This window comes from Peromyscus leucopus, chromosome 3 (genome assembly GCF_004664715.2).
Source record: "Peromyscus leucopus breed LL Stock chromosome 3, UCI_PerLeu_2.1, whole genome shotgun sequence".
NCBI classification, from domain to species: Eukaryota; Metazoa; Chordata; class Mammalia; order Rodentia; family Cricetidae; genus Peromyscus; species Peromyscus leucopus.
In genome coordinates this window covers 109138701-109162754 of record NC_051065.1, presented here as the reverse complement: position 1 = coordinate 109162754, position 24054 = coordinate 109138701, and the positions used below count along the sequence as shown (strand labels likewise).

The 24054-nt window shown below is 43.3% G+C and overlaps 1 long non-coding RNA gene and 1 other non-coding gene across 3 annotated transcripts in view; both read right to left on the bottom strand.

The window, feature by feature from the left end:
* Window positions 1-24054, bottom strand: part of LOC114681577 — a 338811-nt gene that overhangs the window by 88075 nt on the left and 226682 nt on the right. For both annotated transcript variants that reach the window (XR_003732919.2, XR_005091142.1), the window contains one exon: window positions 17552-17686. This is a non-coding gene — a long non-coding RNA (uncharacterized LOC114681577). The remainder of the gene's footprint in view (window positions 1-17551; window positions 17687-24054) is intronic.
* On the bottom strand, window positions 858-1042 carry LOC114682182. The gene has a single exon (XR_003733007.1). It is a non-coding gene; the product is annotated as a U2 spliceosomal RNA (small nuclear RNA).

The following is a 24054-nucleotide window of genomic DNA, read 5'->3' as shown; positions in this document are numbered from 1 at the left end:
ATTCTTGGGTGAGTAAAGAATGGTAAAGAGATAAAGTGAGACCCGGTAAAGATAATTTGATCAGTGATTCATCATGGATTGGATAGCTCCAAACTAGAAGCGGCGCGGAAGTCCCTAGAAGGGAATGTAAACTGAGGATTTTGCAGGACAAACACAGAAGTAAAACAGAGAAAATCTTTGGTTACGGCCATATAGCTGTTGTAATTGGTCTACCTCATTGGAAAGTCCCTAGTTACATAATTGTGAGTTTGTTTGTTGCTTCTGATTCATTGAGCCTAAGTTCTCTTCCTAGTTTGCTTATACTATAAGCATTTATAAGGAACGGATCACTTTGCATAAGTAATCAAGGTTGTGGCCAAGAGTGTAGCTCCATGGTAGAGCTCATGCTTAGCACGTTCAAGGCCCTAGGTTGAATCCAGCAGAAACAACAACAGAGCCATCAACAAAAAAAGCAGCAAGTTTGAGCTTTGTCTGCTGAGAGAGAGAGGCTTCAGGCCTTGTTTACACTGGAATTTACTTTAACAGGGATCATATCAGATCCAGGGTCTGTTTTATTGCTTATTTGCTCGATTGCTTGAGTCAGCTAACTCGAGCTAGGTAGGCCCTGCTACGTTGCCCCTACTCATCTTGAACTCTAGGGGCTCAAGAAAATTCTCCTGCCCCTCCTGCCTTCCGAATAACTGGGGATACGGGAGGGAGTGTACCACCCTGCTCACCTGTGAGCTCGAATTGGCCCTTGCTGCCTTTGTTTTGTACAAGTTGCTAAGCATTTCTGAACCTCATTGGTCACCAAGGCAACGCAGAGATGCTTATTGTGTGGATTACATGCAAAATACTTGGCAATGGACTTGACTCTCAAAAGGTGCTTAGCAAATGATATTAATCATTGCTACCGTGATCAAGGACTTCCTAAACCACTTTGGAATCATGGTGTTGCCACTTTATTTTCTGCTCACTCAAATCAAAGACTCAACCTCATTTAATATTAAACTGATAAGAACAGATACTACATTTGATTTTAGCAAAAATGCCGAAAAGCGATTCAACCCCGTTTGAAATTCAGGAAAGTGGCTCAATTTTTTATCTCATCCAAACCACAGCTCCCTCTATTGCCATTGTCCTCAGTTGCCTTCCAGAAATTGAAGACATTATTGCTGAAGATATCACACATGTTGGGTGGAGGACTTGGAGCGGGAACTGACCAGAAGCCTCTACTCTGAGGATTAGCTCTTACAGTACCAGAAGGAGCTATATAAGCTGCCAAGGGAGAAATGTCTCACCCAGCTGTGACACCCATAAACCCCAATGACCAGAATGGCAAGATATCCCAAAAGGTGAGTTAGTGGTCCTTCTATCCTAGGACCACCTACCTCATTGGAAAGTCTCTAGTTATATAATTGGATATATTATCCAATTATCCTAACTGGATGTCAGGACTGCTCAGTAGGATAGAATTCATTCCTAGTACTGTAAATCTAGCCACTACCCTTGGCTGGAGAGGTATGAACCCTAGAGGACAGCCACTACTGCCACTCTCTAAACCACTATAATTTAAAATTCCATTCTAAATACTTAAACCTAGAGATTAGCATAGCAGGCAGAAACTGTTACAGGAAGACACAACCGGTCAAAATCCAGAGACGAGCTGACCACGGGTTACCCAACTCCATTTGACAGATTTACAACAGAATCTCTGCACTTAAGCCTCAAAGAACAGCTCAGAAGAGCAAGCAGAAGGATTGGCTGTAGGAGCCAGGAGAGCAGGGCATGTAGAAGACGGGGTCTTCTACATAACACAGGGAGGCTGCTTCTGAGAAATCTTAACAACATGGTCACCTAAACAAGACCTGAACAATGACAACACCAGCTGATAAGCAAACACAGATGGGGGAATCTCACAGAACCCTACCTTTAGAGGACCTACAGGCAATTCAAGGTGCTGAGAGTAGGAGAAAGTCTTCTCCAGGGAAGAGCCCCCTGAAGAATATCCAATCCCAGGTGGTCAGCCCTAAGCACACATATATGAGCAATACTAGATGAGCTCATCAGTTGTACTTCTGAATATGTGTGTGAATATATTCACATGTATGTCATGATAATAACTAAAGAATATGAGACTGTGGATTTGAGGAGGAATGGAGGAGTCATGGGAAGATGTGAAAGGAGGAGAAAGAGAGGGGGAAATGATATGAATATAGTAAGCTAATTAAAAAATAATTGGGTCCCAAAGAGGAGACCTGGAGAGAGCACTGGGCAAACCTACCTGCTTTCCAGTACAAAGGTTAGTGACAAATAGTTCTCCTTTTCAACGACTCTCTTTAAAGAATGCATCATACCTTTTCTCTAAGTAAATTGTAAAAGTCAGAATTGTATTATCCATGAGTTCTATAGATCCTCAAGTGCACAGAGTGAGTATTTAATAAGTGATAACAATGAGAATAACCTAAGAAAATATTGAGTATTAAAACTGTTCGTTCAGGCTATGAGTCATGAAAAGTCAAACTTCAAGTATCTAACACTGCCTTGTTTCTAACCAGCTTTCTGCCACACGACCATTCCTCTTAAACATAATAGGCAAGAGAATCATCCATATCATGGCATCCACATCAATCTGTTAGAAATAATTCATTTTCTGTGTCATGCAGACAGCCTTGTGTTCCAGAGCTGCACAAAGGGCTCCCAACATAGCATGGTCTGACTGACTCCTTTCAGCTTCATGATGGTGTCAAAGCTTCACTCATTCAAGAAAAGCCTCACTTTGAGTTACTCATTTCGATCACTTCCTGGACTGTAGTTCTTTTCTGTGAATTTGGTCAAGGACAGTGAGTCACAACTCCCAGGCAGCCTCATGACATAACTGAGATTTTTGCATATTGTGTTTTGTGTTTTTTGTGTCCCATAATTTCTGAAAGATGCCCATCTGCATGTAAATAAGCTATTTAATACTTTATTGTAAAGTGGGTTTTGTGTTAGGTGATATTGGCAAATAGAAGCAGCCAGGACACAGCTTATTTAAGGTATACCAGACTCATCAATAATGTTCAGTCATTTAGAAGTAGCAAATGCATTTTGACCACACGGAATGTTCAGCTTCTGATGGGCTTACTAGAGGGTGTAATCCCATGGTAAATCAAGAGTATCTGTCTGTCACATATAGACCCCGAGCCCACACCACATGCTTGAATCCAGCAAGGCTTGAGATGGTTAAATCTCGGGCACTTGAACACAACTCTCTAATATACTTTTATTGTCTTCTAAGTTATGGATGCTGGCTATGGAGATAGGTCAGTCTGTTAAGTGCTCGCACTCAAGCCTGAGGACCTGAGTCCAATCCTCATCCAGGAACTGGTAAACCTGATACTAAGGAAGTGGAAACAAGTGGATCCTTGGGGCTCCCTGACAAAGTGCCTACCTTGCTCAATGAGTTCTAGGCCATGAAGACCCATCTCATCAAGCCAGGCAGGGACTCCTGAGGAGCATCTGAGATAGCCATCTGCCCTCCATATGAATAGGCACACATATATTCACCCATGTACCCCCCCACACACACACACATATACACATCACAAATTATGTAGATCATGAACTCAGGGTTACATTAAGTTCAAAGACTCAGAATTCAGTGCTTCTGATTCCAAATCCCATGCCCCATGCTGTACACTCCAAGAGATGCATGTGTAGTTTTAATGTTTATAAAAATCAAGCATTCTTATAGTTTGTTGTTTTAAGGCCTCAACAATGTGTTTGTGAAGCTCTTGCTCTATTTGTTCAGTTTATTCAGATTTTCCTATCTGAAGTTTGATTGACTCAGAGCACACCTAGGATAACTTACAAATTCTGAACTTGTGAGTGACTAGCAGAATGCTGACACACTCACCTTGTAAGTCATGGCTATAAAAACGAACAATTAGCTGATTAAAATGACTCAGTGCAGCGCATTTAACTATGCAAATATTCACTTTATCAGTGCCAGGAACTCTTACACTTAGATGTTTTTAACCATCAAATTATTTCACAACTATTTTGGGAATTTAGTTCATCTTTATCAGGACATTATCAGCTCTATGTCTGTGAACATACTGTGTCTTAAGTCATGACTGACACTGTAATAATTTCGATGTGTATATCATTTCCTTTTTGGTAAAGTGGACAATAGGAACTTAATTAGGAAATTAGTTTACCCACTGCCAATAGACATATTTTGCTCTGTAATACACCCTTCATTACTTGATTTCAAAAATTTGTCTTCCACAAAAGGAAACTGGGACCACTATGTGATCCTTTGAGATTCTACACAAATACAATCCTCAGCTGCCTTGTCAGGTTATAAAACCAAAAAAATCAGCTTAAAACAGATCTATCACAAGATCCAGGTATACCATTCTTGGGTATATACCCAAAATCAAAAGACTTACGTCTTGTTACAAGGTATTTGTTCATTCATGTTCATTGCTGCTCTTTTCATAATAGCTACAAATTGGAAACATATTAGATTTCCATTAAATGGTGAATGGATAATGAAAATGTGGTACATTTACACAATAGAATATTATTTAACTGTTAAGAAAAATGAAACTACAAAATTTCCAGGTAAATGGATGGAGCTAGAAATAATAGTCCTGAGTGGGGTAAACCAGACCCAGAAAGACAGATGTTTCATGTTTTTTCTCATATGTGGATTTTAGTTTTTATGCTTTTTATATTCCATTCAGAATACCCACAGTATTTAGCTAGAAAAGGACCAGGGGAAAGAGGAGGATATCACAAAGAAAAGGAACTAGAATATAATGTTATAAAGGGATAAGGAAGAAATTAGAATAAGAGAATGACATAGGGTGGGGATGGGAGGGAAGGGCAGAGGAGGGGATGTGGGGAGGGATAACCAACACTAAAAGCCTTTTTAAAAAGACATATGGAAAACCACTACTGTAGAAACTCCCTAAAATACATACATATATAAAAGAAGTTTAAATGGAATAACCATAAAATGACAAGACAACACTCCAACTAGATACCCTATGCTACCAATTAAAACCTCCATTTCCAGGAATGGGTCACATCTTTTTGACTTGTTGGCCAATGGGATTCTAATGACAACCTGCACCCCTAAATATCACAGACTGCTGCCACTGCTATTAGTTCCCCTCCCAAACTTGATAATAAGATCTTATTGCTAAAGGCACCACATACTTATGGCAGAGAACATGGAGAAATCCAGTTGGTACTCAACTAGGAGGTTCACCCCTACTGGCTAGTATTCATAGTTCTGGAAGGTATTCCACGTGCTACCAAAGGAGAAAAGTAATCATCAGTGTCATCCAGCTGTGAAATCTGAGCTACAATACCAACCTGGCTGCAAGGTATGCCCACTAGGGCAAGAGCGGCATGAATGGACGGCCGTAACCAACCACTTTCTGAAAATCGGATTTCAGGCCCAGTCCATGAGATAGAAGCAACAGCTGAAACTGTCAATGAAGCCAAGACCCTAAGGTTATGTAGCTCAGAGGCCCTAATGGAAAAGCCACTACTTATATTCTGGTAAGTGAACATAGCAAAAAAAGAAAGACTCCTAATGACATATTGCTAAACCTATAGATCTGTGTATCACTCAGCCCTCACCAGAGAAGTTTCTTGCAGAAAACAGTAGTTAAGATGGAAACTCTCAACTGGTCAATGAGTAGAGAATAAGAGACTTTAGAATGTTTAATCCTAAATGGGATGTCTATGGCACACCCCTCTATTCAAGGTTCAGGCATCTTTGCAAAAATAGGGGCAGGATGATTGTCAGTCTGAAGTGGTGGATGATTTCAAGGAAACAGTGTTTTACATACACAACAAGACAGATCCACATATGAACTAACAGCGCTTGTGACCACATCCACAAGGCCTGTATAAATTCAATCTAGAGAAAATCCCAGCATGGAGAAGGGAAAGGGAGCAGGAAGTCCTACCCCTAATCAAGGAGCTATTGGGAACTGATAGCTGCTGGGAGAGGGAAAATCAGTTTTCCTCAATGGAGAGACCATGAATCACTCATACTCCAGGACAGCAGTCAGGCTCAGGAGCAGTGGGCCAACTCACAATGGACTCTGTTTTCTTTTCTTTTCTTCTTTTGAGAGAGAGGGAGGAGGGGAAGGGGGAGAGAGAGAGAGAGACATTTAAATGCCTATTAATTCACATTATACACTTGGTCACATATGTGTTTAATTAGGTAGTGTATGTGGTCTATATGTTTTCTAATTATGTGAAAGAACTGAATAGATGCAGTGAGCTTTATACAAAGACACATTGTTGAGTTTTGTATGAACACACATTATGTATACACACTATGTGCACAAACATATACATGCACACACACATACATATGCACACACATGCACTATGCACACAGAATCAATCAATCGGTCATTTTCTTTATCTCATTTTTTACTTCAGGACAAACATTAAAATCACTCTACACCTATTGTTAATGTGAAAAGTGGTTCTTTCCCATTCAAAGACTGTGAATATAATGGGTATTTGGCATGGTTCAGGAATTCATCCTATCTGAAGTTTCTATCTATGCAATTTGCAGATAACAAGTGTCACAGAGATTACAGTGCAATGCTCTGGAAAGCCCCTCTGTGGAATCTGGCCCCAGCTAAGGTGGAGTAAGCACACTCCTCCTGGTTTCGCCCACTGAATGTAGCTGAGAACTTCAGACCAAAGACAGGCAGCAAGCAGAAGAAGCAGCATGCCATGTATCATCTAGACATGGAGTTTCCTGGGTCTACTAATCTGGGCCCAGTAGCAACATGAGTTCTGAATTAGTGCATGGGGCACAGAGGAGGCCACCCCAGCAGAAGCTGTCCCCCTAGTCTGGGTGACAAGGAGGGAGCTCTAAGAGACAGAAAAAATAATGGAATGTGTTGAGTAGTTCTTTTTCTTCCTTTCTCATCCTGGTCCTGAAGCTATAATCCCAGACAGTGGCATGCACAGGAGAGTCCAGTCAGGCATCACCAAACGCAGAAGGAAGAGAATCTACTGGCTGAGCAAAGCAAGTGGGCTCTGGAGAGAGGAGAAAGGGAAGGTTCTGGGGGATTTTCTTTTTATTCCTCTATTTGCTGGTTTCCCTGGCAGCAGCTCCAGCTGTGAGCAGAGGAAAGACTGAAGTCTTTGTTTCTAGTAAAAGTCAGGACAGTGTAGTGGCCCCTGTCAGTCAAAGAACATCCAGTAGAAATAATGTGTTTTATACAGTCCATTGTATCTAAACAACATTTCAAACAACAAAAATATTAGTTGATGTATCAATTTACACATACACATATAGCAGATTTGATTTCATGTATATGTAATGTATATATATTTATGTTCATGCATATGTGTGTGTGCTTGTGTATGCACTAAGGCCTCTGCTACTCTAGTTCTGTGTGACTTTTGGGCATACAAAATGTGGCAAGTTAAAATTGAGATGTGCTCACAGGATAAAATTCATATTAGATTTCAAAATGCATTTTGAAATCTATTCTCCAAAGTCAGTGCCATTGATTACTTCTTTCTTTAGTCAGATCACTAGATACACAATGAGTTCCAATCCCATTGCAATACTGTGCTGCGACAGAAGTCAGTATTTCACTACAGGACATCTGGGAAGATATTGATTCAGGCTAGGGACCGGGGGACAGTGCCATTAAGTGCCATGGGTCCTTGAGAACAGAGTACAGTTGGAATTCTTAGTGATCTGGGGGACTGCTTTCCTGTTGAGCAGGTGGGAGTTGACTTGGGAAACCCTAGAACAGTGGTTCTCAACCTGTGGGTCAAGACACTCACAGGGGGTCACATATCAGATATCCTGCATTTCCTATATTTACATTACGATTCATAACAGTAGCAAAGTTACAGTATGTAATAGGAATGAAATAATTTTATGGTTGGGGGTCATCACAACATAAGGAACTGTATTAAAGGGCCACAGCATTAGGAAGGTTGAGAACCACTGATATAGAGGGAGGAAAGGTGTGCACATTCCTAAGACCTCTGGTGCGAGGCTGCCAATGTTTGCTATTACCATTAAACTTAGAAGGAGACAGGCTGGGGGTCCCTGTGGGACTAAGAATGCTGTGAAGAGATATTGCCCTTCAAAGCCGGGAGCCAACTCACAAGTAGTGTCTGCGGAGCTAGTAGGTGACCCCCCACAGCTAAGGAGTATCTGTTCATTAGCATAACACAGAGCCTGGTAGATAGCAATCTGGTCTAGAAGTTGTCAGGCCCCAATTTACTGACTTTTTTTTTTTCTCTAGGAAACACTCCTTTCGACTTGTTGGAGGAAAAGCTGTTTTAGGTGACTGCCTCCCCACCCCCCCAATTATGCCGAACTGAGTTTTAAAAATACTAACCCTGGCTTGTATTTATCTAACTGCTTATAATGTTTCTGGGACTGTACTAGGGGCTCTCTCATTCATGCTCTCAGGGCACACTGGTCTGTAGATATTAATAATTTCCTTTTCTAGTAAGGGAAGAGAAGCTCAGATCAATATTCCTAGTCAATCAGCTGCACAGCCGTAGGGTCTGACTGGAGTATGGAAGGCTGGCTGCCCACAAGCTGCCCCTCTGTAGCCTCGGCGGTGGGCTGCTTTCTCAGCTACCACAGCCTTCAGGCTCCACGCAACCCCAAACGGCCTCGCAGACACAAGGATGCCTGCAGTTTCCAGCCTGCCAGAATCAAGTCCCTGTGTTGCCCCTGACACCTGAGCTTATGTCAGAATCCAGGAGTACGTTGAGTCGGGCGTGCTTCTTCGGAAGGGTGAGCGAGGAGACCTGCTCGCGCCCGTTCTTAGGGTAAATGGAGTCTTGTTCTATCACTAAGGAAGTTTCTTTTGCTCAGGGCAAGGGCTGGATTTTGCCAAATCACAATTCAGATGCATGGAGACTCCACCCTGAGGAAGGAGAGCTCTACCCACACACACATACTCTCAACTCGGCTTCCGCGCTTTGAGAGTCTGGAATTGGTCTATTTACCTCGTCAGCTTTGTGGAGTGCAAGGCACAAAACAGCCACCCAACCAACATGGATTGTTTTAAATAGATGCTGATTTTCATCTCCACCTGCCTCTACCTACCCTCGCCGCTCCCCATGCCATAGCAAATAGAAAAACGTATCTGCTTCTTAAGTCCCTAGGAGGAAGTAAAACAGTAAATGAAACGCGGAAGCTGAGTAAGAAGGAGGCATCACCACTAAGTGTGTCTAAGGAGGAAAGGGGGTGGGGCACAGCCTGAAATCATTAGGAGCCAAGGAAACCCAAGTGTGGGAACAGCCTCCAGACGTGAGGGTGCTCCAGAGGCTTCCTGAAGGACTCGCATGAGAACTATTGAACTCTGTTTTCCAAACTGGAGGTCATGATCTTCGGGTCAGGAAACCATTTTCATGAATCATGACCAGAAATATTTTTTATCATAAAGCTTAATCAAATAGGATGCAGAATGCCATATATATTTCTGTTTCACAGCATAAAGTTTGTTTCTCTAGGAAGCTGTAATCCGAGAGATAAAAATCCATTGCTCTGTTTTCTGATTCCTGAGAGGTTGCTACTCCCTCGTCTGTATTCACCACACCCTTCTGACAATGATCTTTTCCAATGCTGGTAAAGGTGATGGAAGAGTACACTACTCTCATCCCCAAAATCACCTTTCCCCTTTCCCCTGTCTCTTCCTCCAGAGAACAAATCATGATAGAGTATTTTGTTGATGAGGATAGGAGCTAATACACGTGTCCCCTCAACTATAGGCAATGTATACATATGATTCACATTTAATCTCCTCTCATTGCCTTCTAAGCTGATAGCTGCCACTACAAGGCAATGTGGCCCCTCTCTGCACCCATGTGAAGATTATGGGTCAGGCTTGATGTCATTATTGATAGTCCCTTTCTAGGAAGTTGGTTAGGATAAGATTTGAACCCTCTCCTGCTTGTACACAAGTGTGTGGTGTGCATGTGTGCATATGGTATGCATGGTGTGTGTGTGTATGTGTGTGTGTATGATGTGTGTGTGTGATAATTGTGTATTATGAGCTTGAGTGTGTGAGTGTGGTATACATGTGGGGGGGGGGTGCCTGCATGTGTGTGTATGATGTGTATGATACATGTGTGGTATGCATGTGTGTATGTGTGCTATGTGTGATACAAATGTGTGATGTGCATGTGTGTGTATGGTATGTGTGGTGTGGGTGTACATGTATGCGCACGTGGAGGCTTTTAACAGCTGCTTTCCCTGACTACTTTCACTTTGTTTATTGGGCCATGGTCTCTTGATAAACCCAAACTCACGGACTCCAGCAAGACTAGCTCCCAGCTTGCCCCAGGGGCCCTATCTCTGCTTCCTTAGTGCTGGGATGACAGGTGACCACCACCTCCCGGCTGCTCTTGATGCTAGTGAAAAGTGCCTGTACTGGGCAAAGTTTAAAATGTGCCAGCAACGATATGCAAATGTTATTAGCATTGCCCAGTCAGACTATGCAGCCATTTTCTGTCTTTGGGTCTCTGTCAACTCCCATTTTAGAAGAATGGAGTTTCGCATTTCCTGGTTCCAGATCAAATGCTGCTCTCTTGCCTCGCCTCTGCATCAGATCCTCAGCAGGGTGTGGTCACCTTCACAGTTTAGCGCACAGGAACATCCCAGCACCACATCTTGCCAGATCTCCTGTACGAGCTTTTCATGTTCTCTCTACTGTCTAGTCTCTTCTGGTCTTTGTCAAATGCAAGCTACATCAACTGCCTGTTCCTGTGTTTCAATGGCTTCTCTTTGCTGGGACATAAAGACAGTCTTTGTTAGGGCAGCTTAATGTCACCATGGTCTAACTACCTTCTCCCTCTCAGTTTTCTTTTTTTCCAAATGTAATTATATATTTATTCTGTCACTTTTGGCATCATTTCAGCAAAAAATACTAATGAGTATCATAAAAGGTTTATAGGTTTTTGTTTTTTTTTTTTACATTTTAAACTTAAACTTTTTGGTTGGCAAAGAAATGAATTTCAATATATTAATATTCTTTCTCTCTCATTTTTATTAGATCTTTGATAATTTCATACAATGCATTTTGATTTTATTCATCCCCCTCCCCCAACCCCTCCCAGATCCATCCTTCTTCCCTCCCTAGCCGATTTTGTGCCCTCTCTCTTTTTATTTTGAAGACCTATCAAGTCCAATCTGTGCCATCTATATAATCTCACAGCTGTGGCCTTCCACTGGAGTGTGGGCCTCTTCCCGGGGTCTCTCCTGTTAAAGAGAGCTGACTCTCCACTCCCTGCAGCGGGCAAGTCTCAGCTAGAGGGTCAGACGTCTTGGTAGTATACTGTTTGCTCAGGACTTCTTTCACTTCCGGTGATGATCCTCGGTCCTTCCGTTTCACAGGCCGTGCTTTCTCCTGGCATCATTAGTTTTGTTGACTCCACTGGAAGAGGTCCCTGTCTCTCTAAGCAGGTGGCTTACCATGACGTCTCAGAGCACCCGGGGCTTTGCTTCATGCTATTTATTGTTCCCCTTCATTTTACATGTAATGTAGTTCTTTGATGTCTGTCTACCTCGCTGGACTGTGAGCTCTGGTAGGGTAAGCATGGTGTGTGCGTGCTTTCTGCCCCAGGATCTAGAACTGTGCTCACAGAGTATGGAGGCAGACATTTCACGCTCTACTTTTTTGACCTCTTTAGAAGCAGGTGTGTGAAAAGCCCCCAGGTGCTCACATTTGTCCTGGACTCTCAGATCAGTGGGGGAAATACCCAAAGGCAAATCTCCAAGGGATTAAAGAGCCAGGTTGCAGAGCAGGAAGAACCTTTTGAGCATGAGTGTTGATGTCTCAAAGCCCTGGTATTTATGGTTTCTGCTTTATTTGGTTTGGACACAGGCATTCCCTCTATCCCCTTTGGAGCCTGCCATTTCCTTGTTTAGGGGTTTAATTAAGTCTGCTCCTAACGTGCTACAAACAGCCAGGGAGAGAGAGAGGGGTGTCCACTTTATGGCACTGTGGGAACTGTTAGCTGTGCACAGTGCAGCGAAGCTGAAGGATTTACTGTGTATAGATCTCCACGGCGGGCCGATCCCATGTGCTGTTAGCCTAATGCCAAATTTCAGGCTCTTCCCTGCGTTTTGTGTTTCCTATGGGATGTAAGGATAAATAGCAGCAAAAACAGAAATCAGACTTATCCACAAACAAAGAAAATTATCTTCTTCAGGCCCCTTATTCCAGCAATGGATGGCCCATGCTGTGGGGATGCTAGCAATGAACAGTGGTAGTGACAATAATTGCCTGGAGTGATGATAGCCTTGATGAGCTTCTCTTTTAGAGTGTCACGTGCTTGGCCTACAGTGCCTTATTTAACATCTCCAACCATCCTAGGCGGGGCTCCGTTGGACCAGGGAGGAAAGTGGAGTAGAAAGAAGCCAGGCTCTTTTCTGGAGACCACACAGGAAGCATCAGGTGGTAAAAGGATTGGGAGCGACTCGCAGGATCTTTCTGTCTCCCCCCCTGACCACCGTTTTATCTGCCCCTTTGGTCTTTCATCATCCCTTCCGTAAATCTTTTATTTCCAGGAATTTATTGTATTATGGTCACTGGGGAATCCAAGGATGATGACTTACGAGTGGCTCTCTCCCTGGAAAAGCTGACCGCCCTGTGGGGATGGAGACACGCTAATTCCCTTGCTGACATCTTGTCTCTTCTCTCTCCTTTTCTTCCTTTTTGGTTAGTTATTAATTCATTTTAGTTTGTTTCAGCAGAATACTACTCATGGTCCAAGCTGGCCTAGAATTCATTATGTATCCCAAGCTGGCCTCGAACTGAAGGCAACTTTCTTTCCTCAGCCTCCCAGGTGCTGGGATTGCCGGCATAAGCCCCTATGTCTGGTTTCTTACTAACCCTGACTGAGCACTGCTATGAACTTCGGCTTCAGAGACCTTATTGAGTCTCAGAACTATTATGTCCAAGTTTATGAGAAAGTGGAAACCTAAGGTGAAATGTCTTACCCACAAATTCAGGAAGGCACCTAAGAGCTAGTTGATTTGGATAATTTAACTCAGGCCAGATGAAAGAGGGCTTCAGGTTTATCTGACTCAGTCACATGTCCATACATAGCACTAAACCACAGCAATATGGAGAATACATGAATAGAGGGACCTTTGGTGAACTTTAGGAGCACTGGGTAGGATGCATGTAACTTTACCCAGAGAAGCTGGAGAAGGCTCTTGAAGAATTCTAGTGCTAAGAAAATGTAAAAGTATAGAGTTTTTGTGGTAGCTTTGTCCTTTACATTGCATTAGCTGTACACACAGTCTGGTAACTCTAGTTCCTTGGCTGCCCAGTTAACAGTCTATTTTCTTAGAGTGCGAAGGATCAAGTTGAAGGCCTTGCATATACTAGAAATGTACTCTATGACTGAACTGTTACCCTGGATGTTCTGATTCAATAGGTCAGGACCAGATTCCAGACACATCTGCATTTGTAACAAGCTCTCAATGTGGTTCTTTACTTCCTGTTCACCGTGACATCACTGAGCCTTAAGTGAATAGATAAACTATAGAATTCTTTCCAACACCACAGGTCTCAAAGCTAATGTTTCCCAGTGAATATGCCATTAAACCATTCAGCCTGAAATAGGATCAACTATCTTGTTCTTTGGAAAGCTCAACAGTAGAGAATTTAGATTTTCAAAATTGTCTTGTCTCTATCACAGTGACTCAACTTGGAGCCACAGACAGTGTGTAAATAGGTGGCCTGGTTGGGTTCCAATAACATTTTGTTTGCAAAGTAGGTGGTAAACCAGATCTAGCCTGTAGATTATACTTTGCTGACCCTAAACTATAAAAACCCATGTTACAAAAATAAGATTATGAAAGCTGCAAACCATATGTCTTCATGAATATTGATAGTATATATTAGCATTGTAAAGGTTCCGAGAAGGCCCAAGAAGTTTAAAAAAAGGTTTAATTTTGGATAACCTTAATTTCTCAAATTTATTTAACCACACAACTCTATAGTGAAATATTGACATTCTTTAGAATTGTAATTACATTCTTTACATTCCATAGAGCATACTTTAGGAACCATCATTCATGTCTAATAAGTAGGCAGCTTTTGAGAACTATTTGTATATGGTGCTTCAACTTTGCCCACTAGAGGTAGTGTCCATGCCTTAGATAATGAGCCCAGATTAAAATGAAAACATTCTCAGTACAAATTCCTTTGTCTGGTTTTCTTCTCAGAGGTACTACTGGTTTTGCTTTGATGATTTCTTGTTTTTATTTTGTTTCTTTGTGTGTTTTTTAGATGATTCTTGTTCTGTTTCTGGAGAACATCTCAAATTTCTAGGCTCCCGTGATCATTTTGCCTCACTCTACCAAGTATTTTGTATCTGACCAAGAATGGTTTTGAAAGCAAATGATGAAACAGATATTTTAAAAGGGACGACAGAAGACATTCTGGAAATGAAGTGGTGGGGTAAGCAATAATTGACTGATTAAGCACTTGCTGATTGTACGAAAGCTTTGATCTAGATTTGTAATTCTCACCTGGAATGAGTTTGCTAAGCGAGGTGTGGTGGAGTCATTTATAATTGTTGTGACAGGAGGAAGCATGTCACGTGTAGACCCCGTAGTGGAAGCCAGCGATGCTGCTGGGTAACTACAGGACAGGACAGTGCCAGATGTCTGTAGAGCCAGAGACAAGAACGTTGTCTGATTTCTGCCATGCTGGGAAGTTGCAGGGTGAGGAATATTTGCATGTTTGAGAAATCACAAAAAAAAAAACAAAAACAAAAAACAAAAAGACTGGGGCAATAAGAAATGTAATCTTGTTGCCTCAAGGCTCAATTACTCAAGTGAGTAACAGTGTGAACATACTCTTAAGAACTGGAGTATAGTTACTCATGGCAAAGGCAAACAACTTCTGTGGCCACTCAAAGCCAATGACTCCATGCGTTCCTGCCATGGTCTTTCATATTACCCTCCCCTCCTGCCGCTTCTTCGCTTTGTACCTCATCACCTTTTGTCTGCTGCTGATGCATTAGGTAACTGTTCTAGAATGTTGACCAGCCCACAGATGTCTCTAAAATGACCACTAAAATACTCCTTATTAAAGCCTTGCATTCCATCTGATGACAGCCTAGCCACTTACAATGAATTACCTTTGAGACATTGGGCCAGTGATTTTAATCTACAGGTCTTGGTTTCACCATCTGGAATGGGAACAATACTTAATTCAGTCAGTTCCACTCAGATATAAGCCATGGGCTCAAGATTGTGCCTGGAGAGTTGGGGGATCCCAGGAATGCAAAACCTCCCAGGGAGAATATGTTGAGGAGATGGGATCTTGTGGGAGGAGGAGGAGGCAAATTCCTTGTTTTTATAAGCCAGCCCAGATTCAGTTTCCCCAGCAGCTAGAAGAATGCTGCAAAGTGTGAATGTGGGCTTAAGGCAGTCTGGACAACATCAACAAAGGACAATCATTAGCTCTGATGCATAGTCAGGGGATAAAATGAGCCAGAAGTACATGAATGGCAGCACGTTAGGAAGTGAAAAGGTCCTAGAGCTGCCTCCAGAAGGACAGTAAGGATGGCCATGATCAAGATGCCTTGAGGACATCATCAGGGCCTCTGCTCTCGGAACAGCTGATAATTCTCCTGTCTGTTAATTAGGAAATATGACGCCCTTGTGCTTCATTTTTATCTTGTCTAAGTTGAGCGGTCCGTTTGAGACAGTCCGTGAATAGGAGGCTGTTTCTGGAAACACGATGCCCCGTGGATTCTCATGAAACACTGAGAGCAGTGCTCAGAAAATAAAAGCGACAGACTAGCAGGAGTCTTTCAAATGGCACTTCCTAGCTCTAGCGTCTGGTATGGCTGGGAGTGGTGAAGCTCCCAGCCACAAGAGGTTAGGCGGTCCTTGCTGCCTTTCATCTTTTGCTCCTTTGGGTGACATCAGCTCCTTTGTTCTCTTTCCATCTATACCACTCTGGCAGTTCAATTATTTCACAGAGAGAGGAGAGATGCTCCTGGAATTGGAAATGACAAAAGAGAAGCCACAATCATGATGAAAGTTCCTTTTCAGAATCTCGGAGTCTCGTGGAAATGAGCAACTGCTGAGTGCTATGTACTCGCTATCCACAAACACCAGGAATTAAAGAGTAAAGAAAGAGTAATGGAAGACACAACTCTGATTCACTTATATCCTCTCTCTGACATTAACAAAAGAGCAAGAGGTAGTATGATGTGAGTGTGGGTCAAAGATTGAAGACATCCAGTAGAGTCCTAAGCAAGGAACTTTAGGGACATCCCCAGGAGACTCACAGTGATTGCCCAACTCATGAATGGCTGGACAATGTGAGTGTATTTAGTTATTTCATAGCAAGGACTATGTCCTAGATGATGGATGTTTGTGGCAAGTCCTAATTTATTTGTGCCAGAGTCTCCTCTTTGCTTTTCTTAAGTCTATTTTCTACAGTGCTTCTAGAAAGATGATAAAGAGAGTGAAAAGGTATCATTGGAATAGAGAAAACCTGCAGTCCTTATCTTGGCTCTACCCTTGGTTAACTGAGTGCTTTGGAGGACCGATGGCTTCACCTCTCTGTGATTTAATTTTCTTAATCTTCCAGGGAGGAGATTTTACTTATCTCACTGGCTTTTCTAGAGGAATGAAGAAAATGATGCACTTTTAAGTGGCAACTTATTTTCTAGTCAAATAAAAATGAAATTATATTGATATCCTAGGTGAACTGTTTATTGAAGATACTTGAGCTGGAAGTGGTTCTATGATTGAAGTGCTTCCTGTGTGAGTAGAAGGACCAGTGTTCAGGTCCACAGAACCCATGTCAATTTGGGATAGATGTAGCAGCCTCTCTGCAATTTCAGTCTCAAAAGGCAGAGATGGGATCCCTAGAGCAAGCTGGCTAGCAAGTCTAGCCTTTCAGGTAGCTGTGGGTTGACTGAGAAAGGCTGCTAGTAACAGGTTACTTTCTCCTTACTGTGATAAGACATCATGATCAAGATCATTTCCAGATTGAAGAGTTTATTCGGGCTTACGGTTTTAGAGGGTAAGAGTCCATGATAGTGGAGTAGAGCCATGGTAATAAGCATGGAGTCTGAGAGCTCACACCTTGAACTTCAAGCACAAAATAGAGAGAGAGAGAGAGAGAGAGAGAGAGAGAGAGAGAGAGAGAGAGAGAGAGAACTGGAAATGGCGTGGGGGTTTTTCCAATGACATACAAGGCCAACAAACCCACATCTCCCTAACCTTCCCAAACAGAGCCACCAACTGGGACCAAGTATCCAAACATTTGAGTCTATGGGGGACATTCTCACTCATGCCACTATCTTTATTAATACGATGAGAGAGCAATCAAGTAAGAATCCACAAATTGGCCTGGGTTTTCACAAATACAGACACATGTGCACAAGTGAGTTCACACGTGAGTGTGGGTGCGTGCCCATGCGCGCGCGCGCGCACGCGCACACACACACACACACACAGAAAGAGAATAAAAGGTATCTAACATACGTCATAAAGAAGGTGAACTTATCTTTGGTGTACCTGCTCATCAGTGGCAAACCACATTGATCACCGTTTTGACCTGTTGCTTGGTTAGGTGGGTGTTCAGAGTAGGAAGACACAGTGCAGGAGAGCAGAGCCAGCAACTGGGGTCAGTGCACTTGCAGGAATCCAGATCTGAGGGCAGATAAATGATTTTTAAGGAATCCTTGTAAACACAGGGTTAATCTCCCACAGGTCAGATCTGGTTTGTGTTATCATTTCTGGGTTTCCTAAAACCAGTGACTCAAGTCTGGGCCGCCCTTTTAGCCTGGGAAATCTGTGAAGCGGAAACTAGGGGGAAAGGGCCCTTTGTGATTCGTCTCCAAATGAATCACTAGTGCTTAGAGCCAAATTCAATTTGGGATTCATTCAGCTATGTTACCTTGAAAAGTGGAAGCACCCTGCCTTTCCCTTTTCCTCTCTTTGTTCCCTCCCAGCCAGGGCTCCCTCCCTCCACTACACCCTTCACCTTTTGCACAAAGACCTTCAGAATTCCAAAATTTCAGTGGCTCCCTGGGGAAGAGGCCAGTGGACCTCCCACTCCAGGACCACCCTCTAGTCTTTCCTCCCAGGTGCCCAGAGGAAAACTTGACTCAGTTTTTCCTGTGCACAACAGTGGTAGTCTGCTTCTCCTCTCTTTCAGTAACCCCCATGAGTCAGGTAATCACCATTGTTCAGAAGAGTGAGCAAATGCTTGGGACATGAGACTAGTCCTCATGGTGAATGAGTCTCTGGGAGTTGTTGGTGAATTGTGTTAAAGGCAAGATAAGTTTTTGCACATCTCCAAGTAGGCATTCCTGCTAGAAAACCCAGGAAGAACACATAAGCAAACAAAAGCATCTGGGAATTATGTGAGCATAGGCTCTTCCGTCCTCCGTGGGACCCCTTGGGGAAGTGGTGGGGACAAGGATATCTGGGCTATTCCTAACTGGTTCTGTTCTAAGACCAGCCACCACAGCGCTTTGAGGAGGGCAAGGGGAATTCTGGGGCAGGCTTTCTATGTTTTCTCATCTACTTCAGTTCAGTCAACTCTCCCTGAATATGGGAGTTCTGGAAACTGTGGCTCTTACTTTGGTCCCATCCTTGTCCTCTGAGACCTGCCTTTGAGGGGGAAAACACATAGAAAGATACCTGTATTACGACATATCCACCTTCTCCAGTGCTGGCCTGCCTGATTGCACCCCACCTTCCTATGATTCCCTGGAAAAAATCAATAACTAGACTATCGTTTTCCCCACTACTTTTCTTCAGGCTATCTTTCCTTTATTAAGTGTACTTTCACCCTAACCAATATGCTCTGGGAAATTATAGGTAGATACGCCATTACACTATTCTATGTGCACAAGATTAAAATAAATACACATACAAAGAAACCTGTTCGTCTGTGTACCCTACACCTAGTATACTCCCATCTTCCCCAGGGTGTGTGCTGCCCATAGGAGATCTTGGTCACATGGTGTGCTATGTAGAGCTGTGAGTCAGATGTCTCACAGAGCCTAAGGCAGAGTAGGTCCAGGGAGCTGAAAGGGGGGAATAGGTGGAGTGGACTTCCTTAAGGGCTTTGAACTGACAGTTGAAACACGAATAGACGTTTGCTAGAGATTCCCGGTGGGAATGGGTACTCCAAACACAAAGAACACAGATGTCTAGCTTTAAGCTAGTGGGAGAGGAGTAAGGACAGGATATTTACCTAATCAGTATTTAATGCGTGCTTACCTTAGTCACATGGCTATCAGTTTTTTTTTCTGTGATGCTGAGACCATTTACTAGGAAATTTGATAAGCAGTCCCTCTCAGATTGTTTACACTGTAGTTAGTATACACACACACACACACACACACACACACACACACACACACAAGACACAGCTCTCACTATCTGTGGACTCACAAAGCTTAGATTCAACCAATCAAAACAGAAATCTTTATGGAACAAATGGGGTCTTTGTTGTTGTTGTTTCTCCCTAAGCAAAATGGTATAACTGTGTTCATTTGTATTATATTGGGTGTTAGAAGTAATCTAGATGCCTGAAAGTGGGTGGGAAGCTGTGCTGAGGCTATAGGCTTGAGCAACTGCAGACTTTCATATCCATGGGGGTTGCCGGAGCAAATCCCCTGCAGGCACAGAAGGAAAAGTGCACAGGCATCAGAGATAAGCATTCAAAGAGAGTGCACACTTGAGGACCAGAATAGCAACACAGATAAGAGTTAGGGTGAGCTCAGAGGGGGAGCATCCATAGCAGCCCAGATTGTGAAAGGCATCCCAGGAGCTGGGGACCATGAGGAATGAGGTGAAATCTGGAGGGCAGAGTAAACAATGCTTCAGGCTGGAGGAAGAGATGAGAAGAAACAGAGGAGGGGAGACAGCAGAGCTAAGATGACAGACCTACAGACCCTGCCTCCATCCGCCGCAGCGAGGCGGATGCAGACGCTGGGAACAGTTCCTCACCCAAGCACTTAACCCTGTGCTCCGGTGGCTGTTGGGGGTCTGCGAATTTTGTGAATTCTTGTGTGCCCTGGGGGAGGGGGCTGCGAGTATCTCTACTTTTTTTTGCCATGGCCTCCAAAATCGCTTAAGAGTTTCTCGGTGTCTTTGGTTTCATGACCCCAGCCTCCTACTTTGTTTCTTTAGACATCTAATTTTTTTTTTTTTCCTTTCATTACCAAAAGAATCCAGTTTTCACAATCTGGAAAGAAAACAAAAGTTCTCAGATTGATTAGATTAACTTGCTCATGGACGCTCAGTAAAATCAGGCCTCTCAGTGAGGTCAAGGTCTAACACCCACCAGAGCGCTTTGCCAAGCTCTCTGCTTCCCTGGGTTTTCACGAGGTTTACATGCCTCCCCTGGCTCAGAGTCTCTCCTCCCCCACCAGGACTGTGTCATCTCAGTCCAGTGAAACTCTGGTCGGGTATTTCTCCCGGTCACTGACCACGACTTGGGTGCACATGTTTTTCCCTTTGACCCTTGGCTCTGCTACCTACTATGCCGTCCTCAAGAGTCGCTGGGACTTGTGGAAAGGGCGCTGGCTGGCTTCATGGGCCTTCAGTGCATCCCAAGCTTACAATATGGTGTTTCCGTGCACTAGCATGACATCAAATGGTGTTGAAAAACAGCATGACCCTCTAAAAACCCAGCCCGTTTGCAAGTCCACTGCGGCTGCATCATGATTACACCAACCATCTTTCTTTCTCTCTTCAGTACGCAACAATCTGGTGAAGAAGATGGCAAAGCTCACGTCCCCCCCTCATCTCATTGAACAACTCATAGCCAGCCTAGTTTGCTCTTAGCCCCTTCCACTCAGTCCCTCCTCAGATTGTTTTTCAACAAATGTCATATATCATACAGTCTTGCCTTTAAACATTTCAGCATTGTTCAGGATTTTAAATAGACTTTGATATATATATAAATAGCCCCGGGGCACTTGCCAGGTCATAGAAAAGTCTGATGCTATACAATACCACATGGGGCAGGCTGATAGGAGCAGCCCCAAGGTTTTTTTTCTCTGAAACCTTTCTTTGTTCGGTTGTGTCGGCTAAAGTCTCTTGGATCCTGTGAACTCGGATCATTTGAGTCAGCTCTGTGGGATTAGCCGCGCAAGCTCAGTTCTGGTATCTAGCTTGTTTTGTAAACAGGGGCCTGCTTCAGCGCTATTAGGATGGGAAGGAATCATTTGGACATCAACTGGATTTCACATTCACTGACTCACAACTTAATCATGGAGATGCTCAGAGGAGCGCAGAAAGCAGTGTCCAATGGCCTGCACTTCATGGGAACAACGCCCTACATGCATAGGAACATCCTGCACCATCCACCGTCCACCTCAGCTCACCGGGTGTAATGAACCACACCCAGGCATGCCTGTGCTACATCTGGGGGTCAGAGAAGCCCCTTCCACACTTCCCATTAGCTCACAAACAGCAGCCCCGCTGGCACCCCCTTCCACAGGCAAATGCCAGGTCATTGGCAAGGCTGACTGCAGTATATATTGCTTACTTACATACCTATGAAACATTTAGCACAAGTTAAATTGTACTAGTATTTAATCAGGTTTTATCGGTTTTTTTTTTTTTTTTTTTTTTTCTCCTTTCTGTAATTTTTGAGTATTGTACACAAATCCAGGGTTTCTCTGCTGCCTCCCTACTGAGATGCTGGCTGGGTAATTCGTTGCTGGGGGTAAGTGGGGAGCCTGTGTGTTAAAGGGTGTTTAGTAACAGTCTGTCCTGGCTGTTATCCACCAGGAATACCCAACTCTGAGCTCCCCTACCACACCTTAGCAACCAAAAAATAATTATAGACATTGTAAATATCCCCTGGGGATAAAGGTCAAACTCACATAAGGTTTTTCTGAGTGGTTGGGAATGACTGACCTAACTCTGCTTCCCATAATCTCTGTGGTATTTACCACACTGACCGAAATAGTATGCTGAGTTTTAGGAATATGTGTACATTGTAACAGAGCCATTCTATAGCTCACACAAATACCTCTAAACAGATCCTCAGGCTAACATGATTTACGGTGCGCTATAAGATTCCACCAGCTGTTCATAGAGCTAGAAATGCAAATCCACAATTTAATCATGGATGGCTAACAAGATCTTTCCTTTCAATGTCTGTAAACCTTGAAGCATACCAAGTCTTATAACAAAAACCATGCTGGTGGCAATGGCTACCATTTACTGAGCCAATGCACTATGGCTACACCCACCACAATCTGTGCTGCGTTTTGCCCTTCACAAGAGCTGCTTCTGGGGGCCACTGTCCATCACTCCTCACACCCAGGTCTTTAATAGACAAGCACCCTCAGGAAGAAAATTGAGGCCCTGAAAGTGGAGTGATCTTGATGTCTGCCCCTCTATCTGAGAAAGAGAGGCATCAGGTCAGGGCCGTAATCTACCTTTAATGCCTCTGGACCCTCTTCCCTTAAGGATACCAGCAGCTACTTCCTAAATGCCTGTGCAATTTCCCAAAGTAGTGACGATCATTTAAATTCAGAAGAGTCAAAAGTTCCACTATCTTTATGCAAAGCAGCTAAGTGACACAAAAATTATCTCATAGGACTATGGAGAAACTGCAAAAATAAGACAACAGAAAGGGGGCTAATTTTATAGAAATGTGCCCATAGGTTAGGGTTTTTTTTAATTTATTATTATTGTATGTATGGGTGGTGACTGTGTGAGTGCAGGCATGTGCATACCACAGCGTGCATATGGAAATCAGGGCACCGTTGGTGGGGGCTGACTCTCTCCTTCCAAATCCAGGAAGCCAGGTTGGAATGGCAAGTGCTTTTAGACACTGCGCCGTCTTGCCTGCTTGTCTTTTTTTTTTTTTTTTTTTAAACAAACAAGCAAAACAAAGAAAACATAAGAAAAACCTTGTTAGTTTGTTGAGATAGGAGCTCATGTATCCCAGGCTGGACTTGACCTCACCACGTAGCTGAGGATGACCTGGAACTGTTGGTCTCCTTTCCTCTACCTCCCTGGTGCTGAGATTGCAGACCTGAGCCACCCACCCCCAGTTGTTTGTGTTACTCGAGATCAAACCCAAGGCCTCTACAGGCTAGACAAGCCCTCTGCCGTGTGACGTCACCAGCTGCTCTCATGCTTTAATCATGCAACAGCATATGTGTCGGTTTCTACATGAACAAAACCCCAAAGACACTATCTCAAATCAAGAAGAACTGCTGAGTGCAAGAACATAGGGGTGGGGCTTAAATTATAGTTCTTATATGCTCAGCCAGGAACACACATTACATACATGGAGGTGGATTTTTTTTTTTTTTAGAAACATCTTTAGAAAGGGGAACTGTAAAGAAAGATGTAGACAAAGATTGCACAAGAGATAATAACAGAGGAACTAGATACTTAATGAGTTCAAGTTGAATTAAATTCTGGAATACAGAAAGGACTTGCAGATGTGATTACAAAACCACTGTCAGTACGCTTAAAGAAATCAGGGACTGGGATCAAGGCCAGGGTATTGGAGACAAGAATATGCTACTCCAGTTTGTAAAAATGAGAAAAATGTGGATTCTAAAAACTAGAAGGCAGTGATCCTAGGCTACGGCATCTGATTATTTACTCATATTTTAGGAGTTTTTAAGAAGGAGCGTTCAGCAGAGATGGCTGGGAGCCTGAAGGGCTTCAGTCAGTCCACTGCCCTAAGCTGCTTCCTCTTTCAATGGTTTGCTTTTGATAGATCAATAAAATATTCCAGACAGTATGCATTCCTGCAAGCTCATTTGATACACAGATGTGTGTGCTTCTTTGTGGAAGCACGGGCTAGATAGGGATTTGGAGATTGGATCCGCAGCTAACTGAACTGTGAATAATCACTACCCAAGGCTCCAAACTGCCTCTGCTGTCTGCTCCGCTCAATACCTGGAACACACAACCCAAGCAGATGGCTAGGCTCACTTACAAAGATAGAGAACTTTGAGTGCTTCCAGGGTGGAATCCTGTTCGTGAAGACACACCTTTCAATAGCTGGTGTCTGTATTTTGACC